This window comes from Phalangium opilio, unplaced genomic scaffold (genome assembly GCF_054372755.1).
Source record: "Phalangium opilio isolate 3A_F unplaced genomic scaffold, DU_Popi_V2 ptg000041l_1, whole genome shotgun sequence".
In the NCBI taxonomy this organism is placed as follows: domain Eukaryota; kingdom Metazoa; phylum Arthropoda; class Arachnida; order Opiliones; family Phalangiidae; genus Phalangium; species Phalangium opilio.
In genome coordinates, this window is record NW_028324165.1 from 4,888,099 (window position 1) to 4,905,634 (window position 17,536).

Consider the following 17,536-nt stretch of genomic DNA (forward strand, 5'->3'; position numbering starts at 1 on the left):
ACGACAAGCCCAAAATTTGTGAAACAAACCATTCGTCAAAATGGCGCTAATTTTGATCGGTGAGCGGGTCGCGGGGCTATTGCAATCAGTTGCTTTTTGGAAATGACAAAATGATTACTCGTAATCTGTTTACAGACAAAACTTCAAAGTGTGCAACAAAGTGTGCAATAAACGTTAAATAAATGCTTAAGTTCATAAGATATGTTCTATATGTTTGTCACTGGTTACTGAGAGCTTGTAATGAAGTGACGTAGGTGAAACGTCATAGATTCGAGGTAAAGCGACGCACGGTAAGACGCTGTCAAAGGCTTAGTACAGACTAAATAGGAAGATGGACTGCAAAACGAACCGAGTGTCGTTCTTGAACTAGCTCGAGCTGTAAGTCTGTAGCATTACGAAGTATAGGTAGAGCCATACTTATGGAACGTATCTTATAATATTATGATAACTGGTAGAGAACTATCTCTTCGATCCTCTATGTTGGGTCCGTTGGCCACTGAACCTGACAATAGAATCTTCCCATTCATATCGATTATGCGATTTAACTTAAAGTTATAACAACTTTATGAAGGATCATTGTTTAAGTTGCTCGTAATTCAGGTAATTCATGGGACCCTTAAGAGTCCTTACTACTTAACCAATAAAAAAATCTTGATCATTGAAAGTTCCACAAGCAAAAAAAAAACCGCAAAATAGCGCTAGGAGTCCGGGAATTTATGTTAATAGATAGAGGAAAATGAAGGTCTATAGCGCGCAAATCAGGACAGAGCTAAAGCGACGGTCGCAAATTACAGAGGACATTAGAGAAGCGAGCCAAAACCACCTTGTAGTGAAAGAGACGATCTCAAAAAGTTTCTCGAAAAACGAGGAAATTGGTATATGGTACCCGCCTTTCCCGCTGAAACGACTCGACAACAATCCCCTTACCTTTGTCAAGCCATACGTTTCGTGAAACGTCGATGCAAACGAGGGTTAGCTCGGATGGTAAATGAAAAGTACTATGGATTGGACACGAAATGACGCTTAGAAACGTCGTCTGCCAATGACGGTTCTTTGAGTAAAGCTCGGGCCGTTGGCGCGGTTGTCCCGAATCGTATAGGTCGTTGGAAATTGTGTCCAGGACCGCGTGCTTTAGGCCTTTGCCTTAACCCTAGAGAAGCGGGGAAGAGCCCCTCCATTAGGGCCGCCTCATTACCCTGATAGCCTTAGCCTAAGGACCCCGGCATCGTTTTCTTTGTAATAGGCTCTTAATAGATCCGAAAGGGGACGGGAAAGGTATATGCTCGCCTAGTGGAAGAAATCCAAATTAACTCGGGGAGAGAGCGAGGGGCGGGGTGGTGGTTACCATCCTTTAAGCCTTTGACTTGTAACGGGACAGTGAAATGCAGATAGATCTAAAGCAGCTTGGACGGCTGGGCTGGCTTGAAGGCCTACTCAAATGAACCAACGAGTAATTTATTGAACTACAACTAAAATGGACGAAAGGTATCTTGCACTCAATAATTGATTTGAAAACATTGGATCTGCTTACTGAACATTTCGTACCTTGGGAAACAGACAATCGTGTTTCCCGGAATTGACGGCCAACTATCTAAGGAAAGAGTAGGACTTGTAATTGATGGCGTTCAACGATTAGAACCGATCTCACGTTCATATACATAACCAATGCCTTTGGTGTGCACTGAAAGCCCCTCTGTGGCTTCGAAAAAAACCCAGTAAACCGTAACCCATATGAAACAAGCTATAAAATGCTTATTAAAATTGCAATTTCATTTAAGTATTACAAGTCAATATTGCAGAATAACAAACGGTTTGACAATTAGCTATCCGTTATAATAAGTTATTTTGGTTTTTTTATATTGCTAAAATGTTAATTTATGTATAACTAGCAGCAAAGGCATCCTGAGTTGCCCTTCAGTCCTTTTTACTCGTGCGGGGGAGAATCCCCCCTCGCACGAGGTATTGGTCCCGGTTTTCAAGGTCTCTCTAGCGTAGCTTTGGCAATGCATGGCGACAGGAATACCGTGTGTTCGGGCTTTTCATCCCCATCATTGCGATTTCGATTTTTTAAAGTAAACACTTATTTGGTGACTCCACCAGAACGCATTCTAGCTGAAGCCGCAAAAAAGGATAAATAGACTCCGCCTCCTCCGAAGCACGCGTTGGTGCGGTGGGTTAAGGATGGTGGCGCGCGATGGTGCTAGTGGATAGCTTAAGTCTTTAGAAGGAGTTGTCTGCTGCGAGTTCTACTGTTAATATTTATTAGACTCTCACAAGTTCACAACTGGAGGTATGGCGTCTAGCAAAGAGTTTTTTATCTAATGCTCGCTTTTTTAGCCCCTATTGTTTAAATTTTTATTATCTTACATATCCCGCACGAGTGTCCTTTCTGCTGGGGCAGCTTGTTTATTACTTTTCAGGGGCCGCCATTTTAATATATGGCGGTTAATCGAACCCTAAAAGGCATATAAAGCCACAGGTTATAAGGAACAAATGTATTAAATATTAGGGAAATCGATTGAAACGTGAGGACGTTAATCACAAAGAAGGTTTGTTTACATTTCTGGCGGCCATTTTTCAAAATGGCGGTGGATTGAAAAAATATTTTATAGTGCGTGCCTCGGAATTAAGAGTAACGTCCCTACAAGTTTTCAGCCATCTAATTAAGGTGGTTTGGACTGGGTGTTGATTATTAATCAATAAGTCAGTCAGGACTAGATCAAAAAGTGATATCTAGTTTATTAGGGGGAAGGTATAAATTCGCCACATTTCCAGCTTTATCTCCAGTCCAAACGTAGGTCCGGAGTTAATCCCCGCCTCTAAATTACAACCAGCATCTTATGGTTCTTGAAAACGCACGTCAGTACGACGCGAATGACGAAAATTACAATCATATTTTCCGACTGAGGAGAGGCGAAATAGCCCGGCCTCCTTTTACGTCCCCCCCCCCTGTATTTTGAAAGGGGGACTGGGACTATATGGCGCGCGAATACTTAGGTATCTTATACCTTCTCCCTAATTAACTAGATATCATTTCTTGCATAGATAATGTATTATTTCGCCAAGGTAGTCACTTCTTATATGTTCCCAGTAACGTTATTTACAAAGATCTAATTTTTCATTTTTTCTTCGAACCCTAATAAAAAGGTCGCATCCTCAACAAGGTCACCAGTACGCAGTGGACTGCTAGCTGGCACCCCATTAAACTAGAAAATGTAAATTTGGAATTGATTTTAAAATCAAGTTACAAATCCTGTTGCAATTTACAATAGTGGGCAAAGCCTAGTAACTAAGGGCTTGAAAATAAAATAAAATGGGGCCAACAATTCGACCGAATAAAGGCCCTAACTTCTCCCGCCTGAAATCAAATTCCAGGCACTTTTCAATGGATGGTGCAGAAGCTTGGTTTAATTTAAAGTCGAAACTTTACGAACACAGTCTACAATTAGAAGTGTTTATATAAGCATGGACCTTATAAACCATATATAGGGATAAGAGAACTGGGAGAGTCCTTGATTTGTCGATACAAAACAAGTTGGGAAACCAAAATAAACCTCTCCGAGTCGAGAAGCAATTAAGAGGTTTTTCTTAAATTATTAAATATAATTGAAATTAATTATTTTAATCGTCACTCCTAACTATTTTCAAAGCTATTTAATAGCGTGGAAACGGGGGATAAGCTAACTGTTGTCTGGTTGCAAAGATTACTTCTATACTGGTCCTCTTTGAGATTAGAAAGTCCATGATTCGAAATTCTTAAAATAATCTTTCGGGTGTTTAGACATAATTTAATTGTGCTCTTAAAATTTAATTTAATTTTTGTCCAAGATTTTATGGAAGTTCATAATACAAACAATGAAAAGTGCTGTTAAAAGGGTAGAGACGTAAGTACGTCATTACTTTGCATCTCTTCTAATCCAAGGGTCTAACGAAATTCGTGCTTAATAAAATTTAAATAAAATCTACGTGTTTCTGATAAGTATGCCGATAAATTAAAGGGTGTATTATGTGGAACAAACTGAGTGGAAAATGTTTAAAGAACATGGGGTCTAAAATATTTAGTTACAGAGCTAAGGGCTTCCAAACATGGATTGGCCCCAAATACAAGGAAAATAGACACACATGGTTTAAAAGTTACAGAAAATTTTCAATAGACTTCAATCTAAAAACGTTATGCAACCTTTATCTAGCAGAAGTGTACTATTATTATAAATGTGTAGAAGTGTGCCTACGCTGGTAAAGTAAACCTGATTCGAAGTGTCACAGTGTTTATAGATCTCACAGCACCTAGTACAAGAGCTTCGAGTTAAAGGCCGACTTCCCGCGAAAAGGGTTCTAGCGAACTGAAAACCGAGCATTGAGACTAACAATGAAGCGACCGTGCCGATTTTCGAAGCCCCGCTGGGTCAAAAGTTGGAAGGGTTCTAGCTAACTGAAAGCCAAGCAATGTGGCGGTTCTAGCGAACTGAAGATAAACAATAGAAATCCTTTTAAATTTATTTCATCTCGAATTTTTGCTTTCCCCTGAAGGAAATTCTCTATTGTGTATCTTCAGTTAGCGAGAACCCTGACATCTTTTACCCCAGCGGGAATTCGAAAATCGGCACGGTCGCTCCATTGTTAGTCTCTATGCTCGATTTTCAGTTCGCTAGAACTCTTTTCGATGGAAGTCGGCCTTTAAGGTAAATTGTATTTGCACAAAGTTAATATCGTTTTTAGAGGTATTATTCAAAATGTCCACTCTTTGAGGTCATCTCAAGGTCACGAATGAAAGTTTGGAAGCCCATTCCTTTACTAATTCATAAATGTTGTAGAGTAGAGTCAGTAGACCCCATGTTAATTGAAAATTTCCACTCAGTTCGACTATAGAACTCACCTTTTAATTTATAGGCACACTTATTAGAAACCCATTGTTTAATTAATTTTCTTTCATATTAGTTTTTAACGTCATTGATAAAAATGAACCATAATTTAAAAATCTGTAAAAATACACTTCTAAATATAAACATAACCTTTTTTTTCTATAGTAGTAGTAGTAAGGTTCTAACAGAATTAATGACTTTTTCATTAGATAATGAATTAATCAAGCTAAATTATGTTCTTTCCTATTTAGGCCTGATCTGGGAAAGAGAGGCAAAAAACACGAAAGCTGTCAAGTTGCTTAATGTACATACACGGGGGCCTCCATTTAATTACGTCACGAAGATGGGCCGCGGAGATACTGAACCAGATTAACTTGGTAGCGCTATCAAACGAACGCCAAAATTAACGCAATATTTTTTACTTTTTTTTCAAAGCTTATGCAAATACATTCTTTGCAACTGTGTCCCAGTGCCCTAAGCCAAACCCGAGTATACATTATTCAATTAACGCTTGATTTACTTTCATACCTAACCAGCAAATGATGTACCGGCGTTGAACGAATAAAGCTTAAAATGTGCGGAAGATATTTAGTTACATTTCATGCCTCGCCATTTTACAAGATGGAGGCGTATATTCCAGTAAAAAACCATAAAGCTTGTCTATAAGTGATAGATTTGAAAGAAAGTTCTAGATTCTTCTTTTTATTTTCTTTCAACATAAGCTCATAAGATGTGTCCCCCCATAAGTTTGTCACTGGTTACAAACTGGAGCTTGTCATGAAGTAACGTAGGTCATAGATTCGAGGTAAAACGACGCCTGGTGAGGAGGCTTAGTGCAGACTAAATACTAAATAGGAAGATGTAAGTCCTGCAAAATTAACCGAGTGTAGTCAATTCTCGAACTAGGGCTACGTTCAGTAACTGGAAATCGGAAAAAGCCGTTACCGCTACCGATGTGTTTTTTCCCGAACGCTACGTCAGAGTGACGTCAGACGTCACTGAAGGTTTTTTTCTCTCTCTGTTGCGTTTGATGATACTTTCCATGATGGCGTCTGCTAGAGATTTTGGATTGAGGAGAAAACTGTTATTTTTGTTATTAAATGAACTATCTAACGATGATAAATCGGAAATAACCTTAATTCCAGTTCATTTGAAAAGATCTATAAAAGAAAAATGTGTTATCGTTTCGCTAGTGGCTTTGGACTGGATTTCTCGCCGTGTTGAACTTTAATTAATGACGTCATAAATCCGATTCGCATCGAAAAAACCTGCTCTTCCAGCCGCTGCGATCGGTGTCACATCGATGCGTAGCGTGACGTAGAAACCGGAAGTGCGAAAAACCGTACAGTAAAAAAATCGGTCTCCGATGCGCGCAGCGCTGCGTACGCTAGCAGTTACTGAACGTAGCCTAGCTCTCAGTAAAACTCTAGCATTACGAAGTATAGGTAGTGCCTTACTGCCTTACCAAGAAGCGATATCTAGTTTGCTAGGGGGAAGGTTTAAGATGCCCAAGTATTCGCGCGCCATAGTACCAGTCCCCCTTTCAAAATACAAGAGGGGACGTAAAAGAAGGCCGGGCTATTTCGCCTCTTCTGAGTCGGAAAATACGTAATTTTCGTCATTCGCGTTGCGTTGACGTGAGTTTTCAAGAGCCAATGAGATGCTGGTTGTAATTTAGAGGCGGGGATTATTTCCGGCCCTACGTTTGTACTGGAGATGAAGCTGGAAATGTGGCAAATTTATACCTTCCCACTAATAAACTAGTTATCGCTTCTTGGCCTTACTTATGGAACATATCTTATAAACTTATGATTCGATCTATCGAAAACCCTTGATCGTTCGATCATTCATTCGTTAAAATTGGTTTAGATTACCTAAAATTCAATCAAATTAACAAAGCACCCTACCACGTGGCGCACAAGTAAGTACATTCGGCTCTTTAGCACGTTTATTTTTAGCGGGAAAAATCAGACGGAATTTCACGTGGCACGGATGATAAAAAGAACACGTGGAGGTAGTAGGTTAAGTTAGAGCGTAGAGTTTACAGTTTATCGCTAAATAGCGCCTCTAATTTTTAAAAGAGGGGGAAAATTTCGCGCGCGGCGCCTCTTGTACCGAAAGTTAAGCTTAATCTTTTTATTTTAGGCCTATGCTCCCCCAAACTATGTTTTTGAATCATCAACCCCAAATGTTCGCGAGTCTTTAGCGCTAGACTATCAACGAAAATGAATTGCATTCCTTGGCAGTGAAAAGCAAAAGAGAAATAAGGACTGGGACCCGAAATAGAAATAAAAAAAAAAAAACATAATGCTAAGCCTAACTTGTTAAAGAGATAGTAGCGTTTAATTACGACTACCATAATTCTAAACACGTTAACCGATTTTACGAAATTGGTCTTATTTTAACTACAGCCTACTTGATCACGCAAGCGGATGCAACTTGCGTGATCGAGTGGGCTGTGTTTTTACAGAAAATGAAATAGGCACATAGCGCCTTCTCGTGGTAAAGATCTGTAGCTCACGACTAGCGTTTGCGCCACAGATAGTGCCACGTGCGTCGCCTTAAACGGAGGGTGAAGTGGAAACTCAAGTGATTTTTTTTTTATTGATTCTCCTACTAATTATAAAACCATTCTGCATAGTGAAACATCCAGGAAATACCTCTGAATGATTTTAAAATTCAAATTAGGTTCAGATTTTAAGGATAATTTGAAATAAGCACCTCTGACCAATAACATAACGCCATGCCTACCTGTTAACAAAATTTCCGTTGCACGCTCAAATCTCGCGCTAAATTTCATTCGGCATAGAGCATGCCACCGTTTGCCACGAGATTTTTATAAACAGGAAGGCATGACGTTACGCGATTGGTCAGAGGTCCTTATTTCAAATTATCCATAAAATCTGAACCTTATTGTAATTTTAAAATCATTCGGAGTCTGTATTTCCTGGATGTTTCACTATCCACAATGGCCTTATAATTAGTAGAAGAATCGATAAAAATCACTTTATTTTCCACTTCACCCTCCCTTTAACTATAGTAACAGTGGTGACGTCTTTAATACGTCGCCAAAGATGATTTAAATCATTAAATATTTCTCAAACAATGTGCACTCTTGGAAGAAAAACAAATGCTTCCGATAAAATATTTAATGATCGATACGCTACTATCCTTTAACAAGGAAAGATTCAATGTTTTATTACACCGTAATTTTAAATTCTATGAAATAAAAATACTTTTTAAAAATGAGATAATTAATTAAGCCCCCCTCTAGAGGTGTGTTTACCCATAAAATGTCTCCACTACACATCTTCACAAGATTTATTACGGTTACGTTACATTCATGGCGGCTGTAATGTGAAAAATGATCAAAATTTATCAAAACCTTCCTTGTCTAGCTACTTTGCTCGGATGTCCCTCATAGATATCACAAACATATTTGTAAATGCGGAAAATTGGCTGACTAAATACCATGATATCTAGCTAATCGATAGATAAATGATCATTTGGCATTTTAACCATCGGTTTTAACATATGACGAAAATGGTTTTAGGCGAACTGGTTATTGAACATCGAATTAACATCGGGTGACTGTGCCAGTGTTCCCATTATGTCAACGTTTTTAGAGGTTATTTCACAACCGTGCAAACCGGTTCTAGACGAACTGAGTGATCTACAGTTCGCCTTGCAATTAGAGCTTCACTTAGAGCCCTTTGTCAAGAGATTCCGAATTAAAATTTCATGAAATGAAAAAGGAATGCCCTTGGGAAACTTCGTCTGCTTATATTTTGGCTCCGCCCACAAACTTTACATAACGCGACTTCTAGTGGTTAAAAATGTCATACTTATCTCTATTTTCCCGGTTTAAATAATTTATTCAAAATAGGCAGCAGCGAAAAAAAGCCCCAAAAGTAATGCAATTTAATTCCCGATTTAGTTAAATTAATTTTTAAACTCGATTCTAAGAACGTTTCCTCACTTAGCAGTGGTTGCTTTAACGACGTGGTTTTTCTTGCTTTGTACTAAATTATTCAACTTTCTTTCTACAGCATTGAAGATACTAGGGTAGAGTGACCGCAACACACGAACTGGGTAACAATAGTGAGCTTATTTCGTTTTAAACAAATATTCAAATACATATCATCGTGTAATGCTAACTAATTTATTGATAAAAAAACCCAATAAAACACTAACTCATGTACATAAAAAACCCGATACATTACAAGTATCTATTTTTAAATCCCAAAACATAAGCGAATAAGGCCGATAGATGGCGAGAGCCAGTTTTAAAGTTATGAGCCACTCCCATCAAAACATTCAAAGTAGTCTAGGACGGGTAGGAAATTCGTTATGTCCAACCTTGAAGGAGAGAGGGATGGAGGAGCTATCCCCTACCTATAACATTGCCTCTGTAACCCCGTCTACGGCAAAGTAGTCCTCCCAGCATCCTCAGCATTACAGTACGGAAATAACGGAATCGTATGGGACGCGGCGTCTGTTTTAAAAATAGAAGCTAGTTCTAATACAATTACAATGGCGCTACGTGGCAGCACTTAACAATCGCCCACCGAAGGGTAGGGGCGTGAACAAGGTACACATGGAGAGTTTCAGTGCATGCAGCAGTTCGCTAATCAAAAAGCCACTCCATCTCACCTCATTTCTCCCTGGTGGTATAGGCAAATCGCTACATTCAAAGTTCTTCTTACTACACTAATTATTTTTTTTCGTTTATTAAATACCTGTATATTTGATTTACATTCTTCTAATATCTATGAATTGTCTACTATCAAAAACATTTTTGACGTACCCTTAAAAATCTTAATAGATCATAATATCTCAATAAATTAGATTTTAACAGGACAGTCGCTGGCGCTAAAAATACCAAGAAATACGCCCCCCCCAACCTTATTTAGTGCAAAGCTAAGCCTAAAATACGCGACCTTCCTTAACCATAACACTCTTCCTCCCCCCCTTCCTGGGAAAAGGCTTAATTGACTGGAGGCCTCCAAGCTTTTCCCGCGCTTTTGTTGTCTTAATTAGGAAAGCCTAGGAGGGCTAGTGCCCAACTAGGCCTAGTCAGGCTCAGCTAGGGCACCGACGTGAAATTTATAAAGATTAAGAAAAAGGGGGATGGAAAAGGTTCCTATGAAAAAAAGAGGGGGGGGGGCAGATAAAAAAAAAACTATATTTTCTTTTTTTTTTTTGTGAAAATCTCTGGCCGTGATCCAAATTGAGCTGGAAATGCGCAGATTAACGCGGGAAACTACTAAAGCTCGTGCTGGGGGATGAGAGGGATGCTCAGAGGCTGAGAGGGATCCTACGCTTACCTATAGTTTTCTTGATGGGTTTCCCTCTCTCTCTCTCTCTCTCTCTCTCTCTCGCTCTCTCTGCGAGTTTCTGAAACGGATGCAACATACGGCCGGAAAAACACGCCGTCGCGTTATGTTGCGTTTAGCTCGGTTTATTTTAGAGTTGATCAATAAGAATTTATTTCACAATGCAGAAGATGGTTATGGGAAATTAATAAAAGTACTACCTACATCTTTTTAAGCAATTTCTAATAACGTCCTTGGTCCTATTTATTAATTAGGATTGGTTTGAAATTTTCCGGGGTTAATAACTGAATTGTTTATTTACATTTTTAAAATAGATTTATGAGAGTAAATTTTGAGAAAAATATGATTTTTCACGTATGTAGTAAACTTTGGGAGAGTTACTAATTTCTCAGAGATGAGATAAATTTTTATTTTAGAGGGAGTAAATTTTGAGAAACTTGCGAATTTGTGAGGGGATACACTTTGAGAAACTCACGAAATTCTGAGGGAGTAAACTTTGAGAGAGTTATGAATATTCTCAGGGAGGCAACTTTGAGAGAGTTATGAATATTCTCAGGGAGGCAACTTTGAGAGAGTTATGAATATTCTCAGGGAGGCAACTTTGAGAGAGTTATGAATATTCTCAGGGAGGCAACTTTGAGAGAGTTATGAATATTCTCAGGGAGGCAACTTTGAGAGAGTTATGAATATTCTCAGGGAGGCAACTTTGAGAGAGTTATGAATATTCTCAGGGAGGCAACTTTGAGAGAGTTATGAATATTCTCAGGGAGGCAACTTTGAGAGAGTTATGAATATTCTCAGGGAGGCAACTTTGAGAGAGTTATGAATATTCTCAGGGAGGCAACTTTGAGAGAGTTATGAATATTCTCAGGGAGGCAACTTTGAGAGAGTTATGAATATTCTCAGGGAGGCAACTTTGAGAGAGTTATGAATATTCTCAGGGAGGCAACTTTGAGAGAGTTATGAATATTCTCAGGGAGGCAACTTTGAGAGAGTTATGAATATTATCAGGGAGGCAACTTTGAGAGAGTTATGAATATTCTCAGGGAGTAGAGTCCGACGCCGCCGATAGTACGCCGGCGCGCCGCCACATTTCCAGTTTTTAACCCCGCCGCCGCCGTACGTACTTTAAAACAGCGCGCCGCCCCGCCGCGACGCCGAAATATCACCGGCGTACGCCGGCGTGCCATGGACGAACCAATACTGAAGGACGGATGGCAGGGGGAGAAAGTTGAAAAATACTTGTTAATTCGCCTTCTAGCGGCAAATAGTAGCAAACCGGATAGTGGGGGACATATGGGGGAATCAACGTTCTAAAGAGGGAAGCATCTAACGTCTCATTTTTTCTAGATGGCGCTAGCTTTTTCGGGGATTTGACTCGGTATTTTCATTTTTCATAACCCCCCTCCATTTTGGGGCTGAAAAGGGGGAAGTAAGCTTAACGTTGGTCGTTTAGTCGCTTAGTATGGGGCTCTATGGGCTGCCATCGGTCCTTCAGTATTCCATGGGCGTGCCAACCAGTCTTGGAAATAGCACAGGTCCACAGGTCCAAAACCAGTTTAATAATTGCTCTGACCAGTTTTTTTTTATTCTAAATCCGGGGTTTACAGGTCCTTGGGATCAGTTTATTAATTGAGAACTTTTAAGAAAGTTGAGGAGGGACCAGTTTAAAAATTCTAGTCATAATAAATTTGTACTCCACGGATCTAGACTCCTATCCTTGACTGGTTCTCATTTCTGCCTTCCTTGCTACAACCACAGCCCACTGGATCACTCTTTGGCTTCACACGCCAATGTTTTTCCTATGTAAAAGCGCGTGTTGGTAATTTTGGGCTTTATCGCTCGAAAAATCGAAGGAGCCATAGGCCGGCTATGGGAGGAACACAGTTATTTAGGCAGAATGTTGAAACAACTGGTTCAAATCTCTTGAAATTTTAAAGAGATGTGCAAAACAACGTTTGCTATTTTTTGGAAATTTTCAAATCATTTCCTTTTTATAGTTTTTAATAAATATTAAAACAAAAATTAGCCCTAATTAAAGGGCTTGGTCTTCGAACGGTTTAAAGGTTTCTTCCGTTTCACTTGATCGAATCTCTTGAAATTTTAGTGAGAGGCATATTGAAGGGTTTTAAATTATGATGCAAAGTTTCAAAATTTTTAAACGAACAATTCACTTCCAAAAAATTTTGTTTGTGCATAATCCTACAACCTATTTAGTCGCTTAGGAAAATTTTACGAAAACAACTATTCGTTTCAAAACTTTGAAATTTTGCACCATAATTTAAAACCTTTCAATATGCCTCTCACTAAAATTTCAAGAGATTCGAACCAGTGAAGCTGAAGGAAATAAATTTAAACTGTTTGAGACTAAGCCATTAAATTATGCTTAATTTTCGTTCTAATGTTCTTACAAAAAGCCAGGAAAGAGAAACATTTTAAACTTCCCACAAAAATACCAAACATTATTTTGCAAATCACATTAAAGTTTCAAGAGATTTCAACCAGTATTTTCGAACATGGACTGATCTTGTGAACACCACCACTTCACAACTGAGAACTACATACGACATTAATCACTCGTTGTGAACTTACACGCCTCTAACGCCGCCGCCGCCAATAAAATTGTATGCAACGCCGCCGCCGGTTTATAGAACGGCGCGCCGGCGGCGCGCCGTCGCCCATATGCCTAAACTGTGCAAACGCCGCGGCCGACTTATTTTTCGCGGCGTCGGACTCTATCAGGGAGGCAACTTTGAGAGAGTTATGAATATTCTCAGGGAGGCAACTTTGAGAGAGTTATGAATATTCTCAGGGAGGCAACTTTGGGACAGTTATGAATATTCTCAGGGAGGCAACTTTGAGAGAGTTATGAATATTCTCAGGGAGGCAACTTTGAGAGAGTTATGAATATTCTCAGGGAGGCAACTTTGAGAGAGTTATGAATATTCTCAGGGAGGCAACTTTGAGAAATTTATGAATATTTGAGGGAATAAACTCGGAGAAAGTTATGAATATTTGAGGGGGTAAACTTTGAGAAAATTATAAATACATTGAAAATATTCGACCAAATGATATACTTCCAAAAATATGAATTTAACAACAAGTTCGAGGAAACCATTCACGCAAGTACGCGAAAATACTGAAACCCCAATTAGTTTAGAAGATCAGTCAAAAATAAGTCCCCTTTAATTACTAGGTTGAAATTACGTTTCCCACAATTCGTTAAGTACCAGCTCCACTTCCAACAAAGGTACATACAACTATAAAACTACATTTTAAACATATAGGTAGGCCTATACATCCTTTTGATAGCCTATAAGGGTTTCTACGTTGTAAAGTTTACACAAGCAATACAGTATAGGAGGCGCATGTTACGTATCACAATCCATACACCGCCATGGAGCCTGCATGGGAATCGAAGCTAACGTATTTTTAATTGCCCCTTGTCTGTTATCTCGTTCGGGGTTATTTTTCAGGCAATTTTTTACGGCCCTGCTTGCTACTTTTCTTATTGTTTCTAGGGAGCTATACGACTGAAGCCTTTTTAGCATACCTTTTGTTTTATATGCATAAAAAAATCAGCAGAAGCTTTACTAAGGGACGAAATTTAGATTATAGAGGAGGAGGTATTTTATGAGATACTAAATTCAGTTGATGTAGACTTTCATCAAACAATAACGCGACAAATTATGTGATCGTGTGACATTATTCGATAGTTCAAAATATTTTTAAAAATATTGTAAATATCTGCAGGGTCCTTTTTCGAAAAGGTTTATCGAAAACTAATACTGGCTATTCATAAATGTGGATTCTTGCCTTCTAGGTCAGGGTTGCGTGAAAATTTTCAGATTCAATGTTACAATGAATTTTTAAATTCACACTTTTCCCTGATATTTTAGTTCATTTTCAAATTCCCCGACTTTCCCTGAACGTTTTTGGACCGTTACAAAATTCCCTGACTTTTCCCTGATATTTTTGGCCAGTTTTAAAATTCCCTAACATTTCCATGATCTTTTTAAAATTCCCTTACTTTTCCATGATCTTTTTAAAATTCCCTAACATTTCCATGATCTTTTTAAAATTCCCTAACTTTTCCATGATCTTTTTAAAATTCCCTAACTTTTCCATGATCTTTTTAAAATTCCCTAACTTTTCCATGATATTTTTAAAATCTCTGACTTTTCCCTCTTCTTTTTGGTCCGTTTTAAAATTCCCTAACTTTTCCCTGGTGTATTTGGTCCATTTTAAAATTCCCTGACTTTTCCCTGATCTCTTTGGTCCATTATAAAATTCCCTGACTTTTCCATGATCTCTTTGGTCCATTATAAAATTCCCTGACTTTTCCATGATCTCTTTGGTCCATTATAAAATTCCCTGATTTTTCCCTGATCTCTTTGGTCCATTTTTAAATTCCCTGACCTCTTTGGTCCATTTTTAAATTCCCTGACTTTTCCCCGATCTTTTGGTCCATTTTAAAATTCCGTGAACTTTTTTGACCATTTTAAAATTTCCCGACTTTTCCCTGATGTATTTGGTTCATTTAAAAATTCCATGACTTTTCCCTGACCTTTTTGGCCCGTTTGAAAATCCCCTGAACCTTTTTACTCGTTTTTAAATTCCCTAACAGTTTTCCCTAATATGTTTGTGTTATCACAAATATTTTAATTCGAGTTCATTGAAAATAGTAAATACGGCAATATATGTAAACTTTCATATTTCGTTTCATGTTGTAAAATTCATATTATTTCACAAAAAAAGGTGTTTTTTACTTACGTTGTTACGATGCAGTTTCAAAAATGTTTCCGTTCTCCAATATGTTAAAATACCCTGTTTGGATCCGAATTTTGATAACGGTTGGTTGAATCGACAGTAAAAATGGAAAACTCAATGTACAACCGGCAATGTACGGAAGATCTCTGCAAATAAAATAAAAAATAAAATATTGACATCAGTATTATGCAACGATTTGTATTTTTAACGATTTCGAAAAAAACTATGACTACATATTTGTAAAAGAGCTGTGCAATTGGCAAAATATCTTAAAGGGAGGGTGAAGTAGAAAATCAAGTGATTTTTTATCGATTCTAAGTTCCATCTTCAGTTCGCTAGAACCACATTGCACGGCTTTCAGTTAGCTAGAACCCTTCCATCTTTTACCCCAGCGGTGATTCGAAAATCGGCACGGTTATACTCCATTGCTAGTTTCGATGCTCGGTTTTCAGTTCGTTAGAACTCTTTTCGATGGAAGTCGGCCTTTAAGGAGTCATTCGTAAAATATTCTGACCAATCTTTACTTTGAAAATAGTGTTGAAATTCGACTCAAAATCGATTTCCCAAAAAACATCCCGCTTAATTTATGGCATACTTATCAAAAACACTACGCATATCAAACTTGTCATATCTAATATTTAATTTTGTTGTCTCTAAGTTAACAGCCGCTATTTAGTTGTCAATTTAATAATACTAACAATAATAACAAACATCTGCGTCTCATTATTAAATTAGCATTAACAAATGTACAGTACATACTCGTTAGAATTTCCGAAATGAATATTGGATACATTTAAATGGTCTTGTTACAAAATTGCCAACATACATACAATGAATACACTACAGTAAACACGGAACCCTAGAGCCCTAGACTCGAAAAGACAACAGCTGTTTGTCTTCCCTCACTTGCCTTCGTAGTCACGTGTCCAGTTTTCCAGAAGAAAAACAAGACGGCCCAAGGGCTCGTAATAGTAGCCATATCGTACGAGTGAATAGCCCCTCTATACCCTACCCTACCCTATACCTTACTCTAATGAGTGGATAACCCCTCTATACCTTACTCTAATGAGTGGATAACCCCTCTATACCTTACCCTAATGAGTGAATAGCGCTATCTTTTTCAATGCTTAAATGATTTACCGTGCATAAAATCAGAGTGAAGAGCCCCTCGATTCCCTACTCTAAACAGTGATTAAATTATAACCGTATAAATTTACTTATGCTGTAATTCTAATATTCCGGCGAATCGAAGAACAGATAGTTTTTAGTGATAATCCCCTCGATGAGTTTACAACATAGAATTATGCCGATGCACACTTATCGCATCTTATAAATTTCTAACAAGGACTTATGCCCAGAAACTTTTGAAAGAGAAAGTTTAGTTATAGTGATTACGCATTTTAGTGATTATCCCCTCGAATTACCTTTAGCAATGCTAAAATGATCAAACGCATAACGCTCATTTAACACTATGTTAGCTCTTTCTAAACCCACATTTGAATTAACCGCCAAAACGTTCCAGTCAAACATAACATAGATGACGATAGCTACCGAACGAGAACGAAAAACGGGGAAAATCGTTATCTATTTAATTAGCACATACATAAAAAGAAAATAAATATAAAAACCCCAAACATACAAATTCATGAGTATCCGACTCCACAGATAAAAATTCAAAAGTTTCCGACCCCACAGATTAAGAGGTACCCCACCCCACATCACCCCGACATTTTAGAGATAAGAATAAATAATAAAAAACTCGAAGTTTCTATCAAGTCTCTATGGTTCAGTTGGTAGAGTGGCTGTTTACTACGCCAGCGACCCGGGTTCGAATCCCGAGTCTGACCTGAAAAAATTTTAATTAAAATTAAATCTCTAACCGAGCCCAGTAACCCCTATGGGTGGGTTGTGGTAATATAAAGTTCCTTTTAAGCTAAAATCTGACGATAACGATAGCGAAAACTCCGGCCACTACTGTTACTACTACTACTACTACTACTACTACTACGGCTCGGGTCAAACTAAGAGCCTATCGTATACTACGATATGGCTAAAAAGAAGAGTACCCGCTCGTGGATGCCCGAGTGGACTCGCGCGGTGTCTCCCGCGAGTCCCGCCTAGGCCTAGCTATAGCGCGCGCTTTTCTACTACTTATACAAAACCATCCGGAATTGTCAATATTAGAACAATGCAACGCTTACTTTACCTACAATAATAATAATAGAAGTAAGATAATAACAAGAAGTTGGTTGTGAAACATCTTAATACGCGGCACAGTTATGGGTTAGCCTTGTCGCTATAGTTACGATACGACATCGTGCGTGTTCTTGGGCTCTATATGGACTAGGAGCGAATGTACTATATATACACCTTGGTTAGCCACGAGCTACAGACATTTTCCGCCAAAAACCATCGCAGTAATGACGTCATCAACAGTCAAGAAGGCTATTCGCTATAGTTACGACATTGCGCTTGTTCTTAGGCTCTTTGGAGCAGGAGCAAACGTTATAACTACGAGCTACAGATATTTCCAGCCAAAAATCATCGCAGTTATGACGTCATTTCCAG

General features: G+C 38.5%; 1 protein-coding gene across 5 annotated transcripts in view; it reads right to left on the reverse strand.

Moving 5' to 3' along the window:
* The window catches only part of LOC149679514 (plexin-B-like), a 293,178-nt gene that overhangs the window by 84,434 nt on the left and 191,208 nt on the right, over nucleotides 1-17,536 (reverse strand). For all 5 annotated transcript variants that reach the window (XM_089835325.1, XM_089835323.1, XM_089835324.1 and 2 more), the window contains one exon: nucleotides 14,972-15,114. The gene's annotated coding sequence lies outside the window, so the exon portion shown is untranslated. The remainder of the gene's footprint in view (nucleotides 1-14,971; nucleotides 15,115-17,536) is intronic.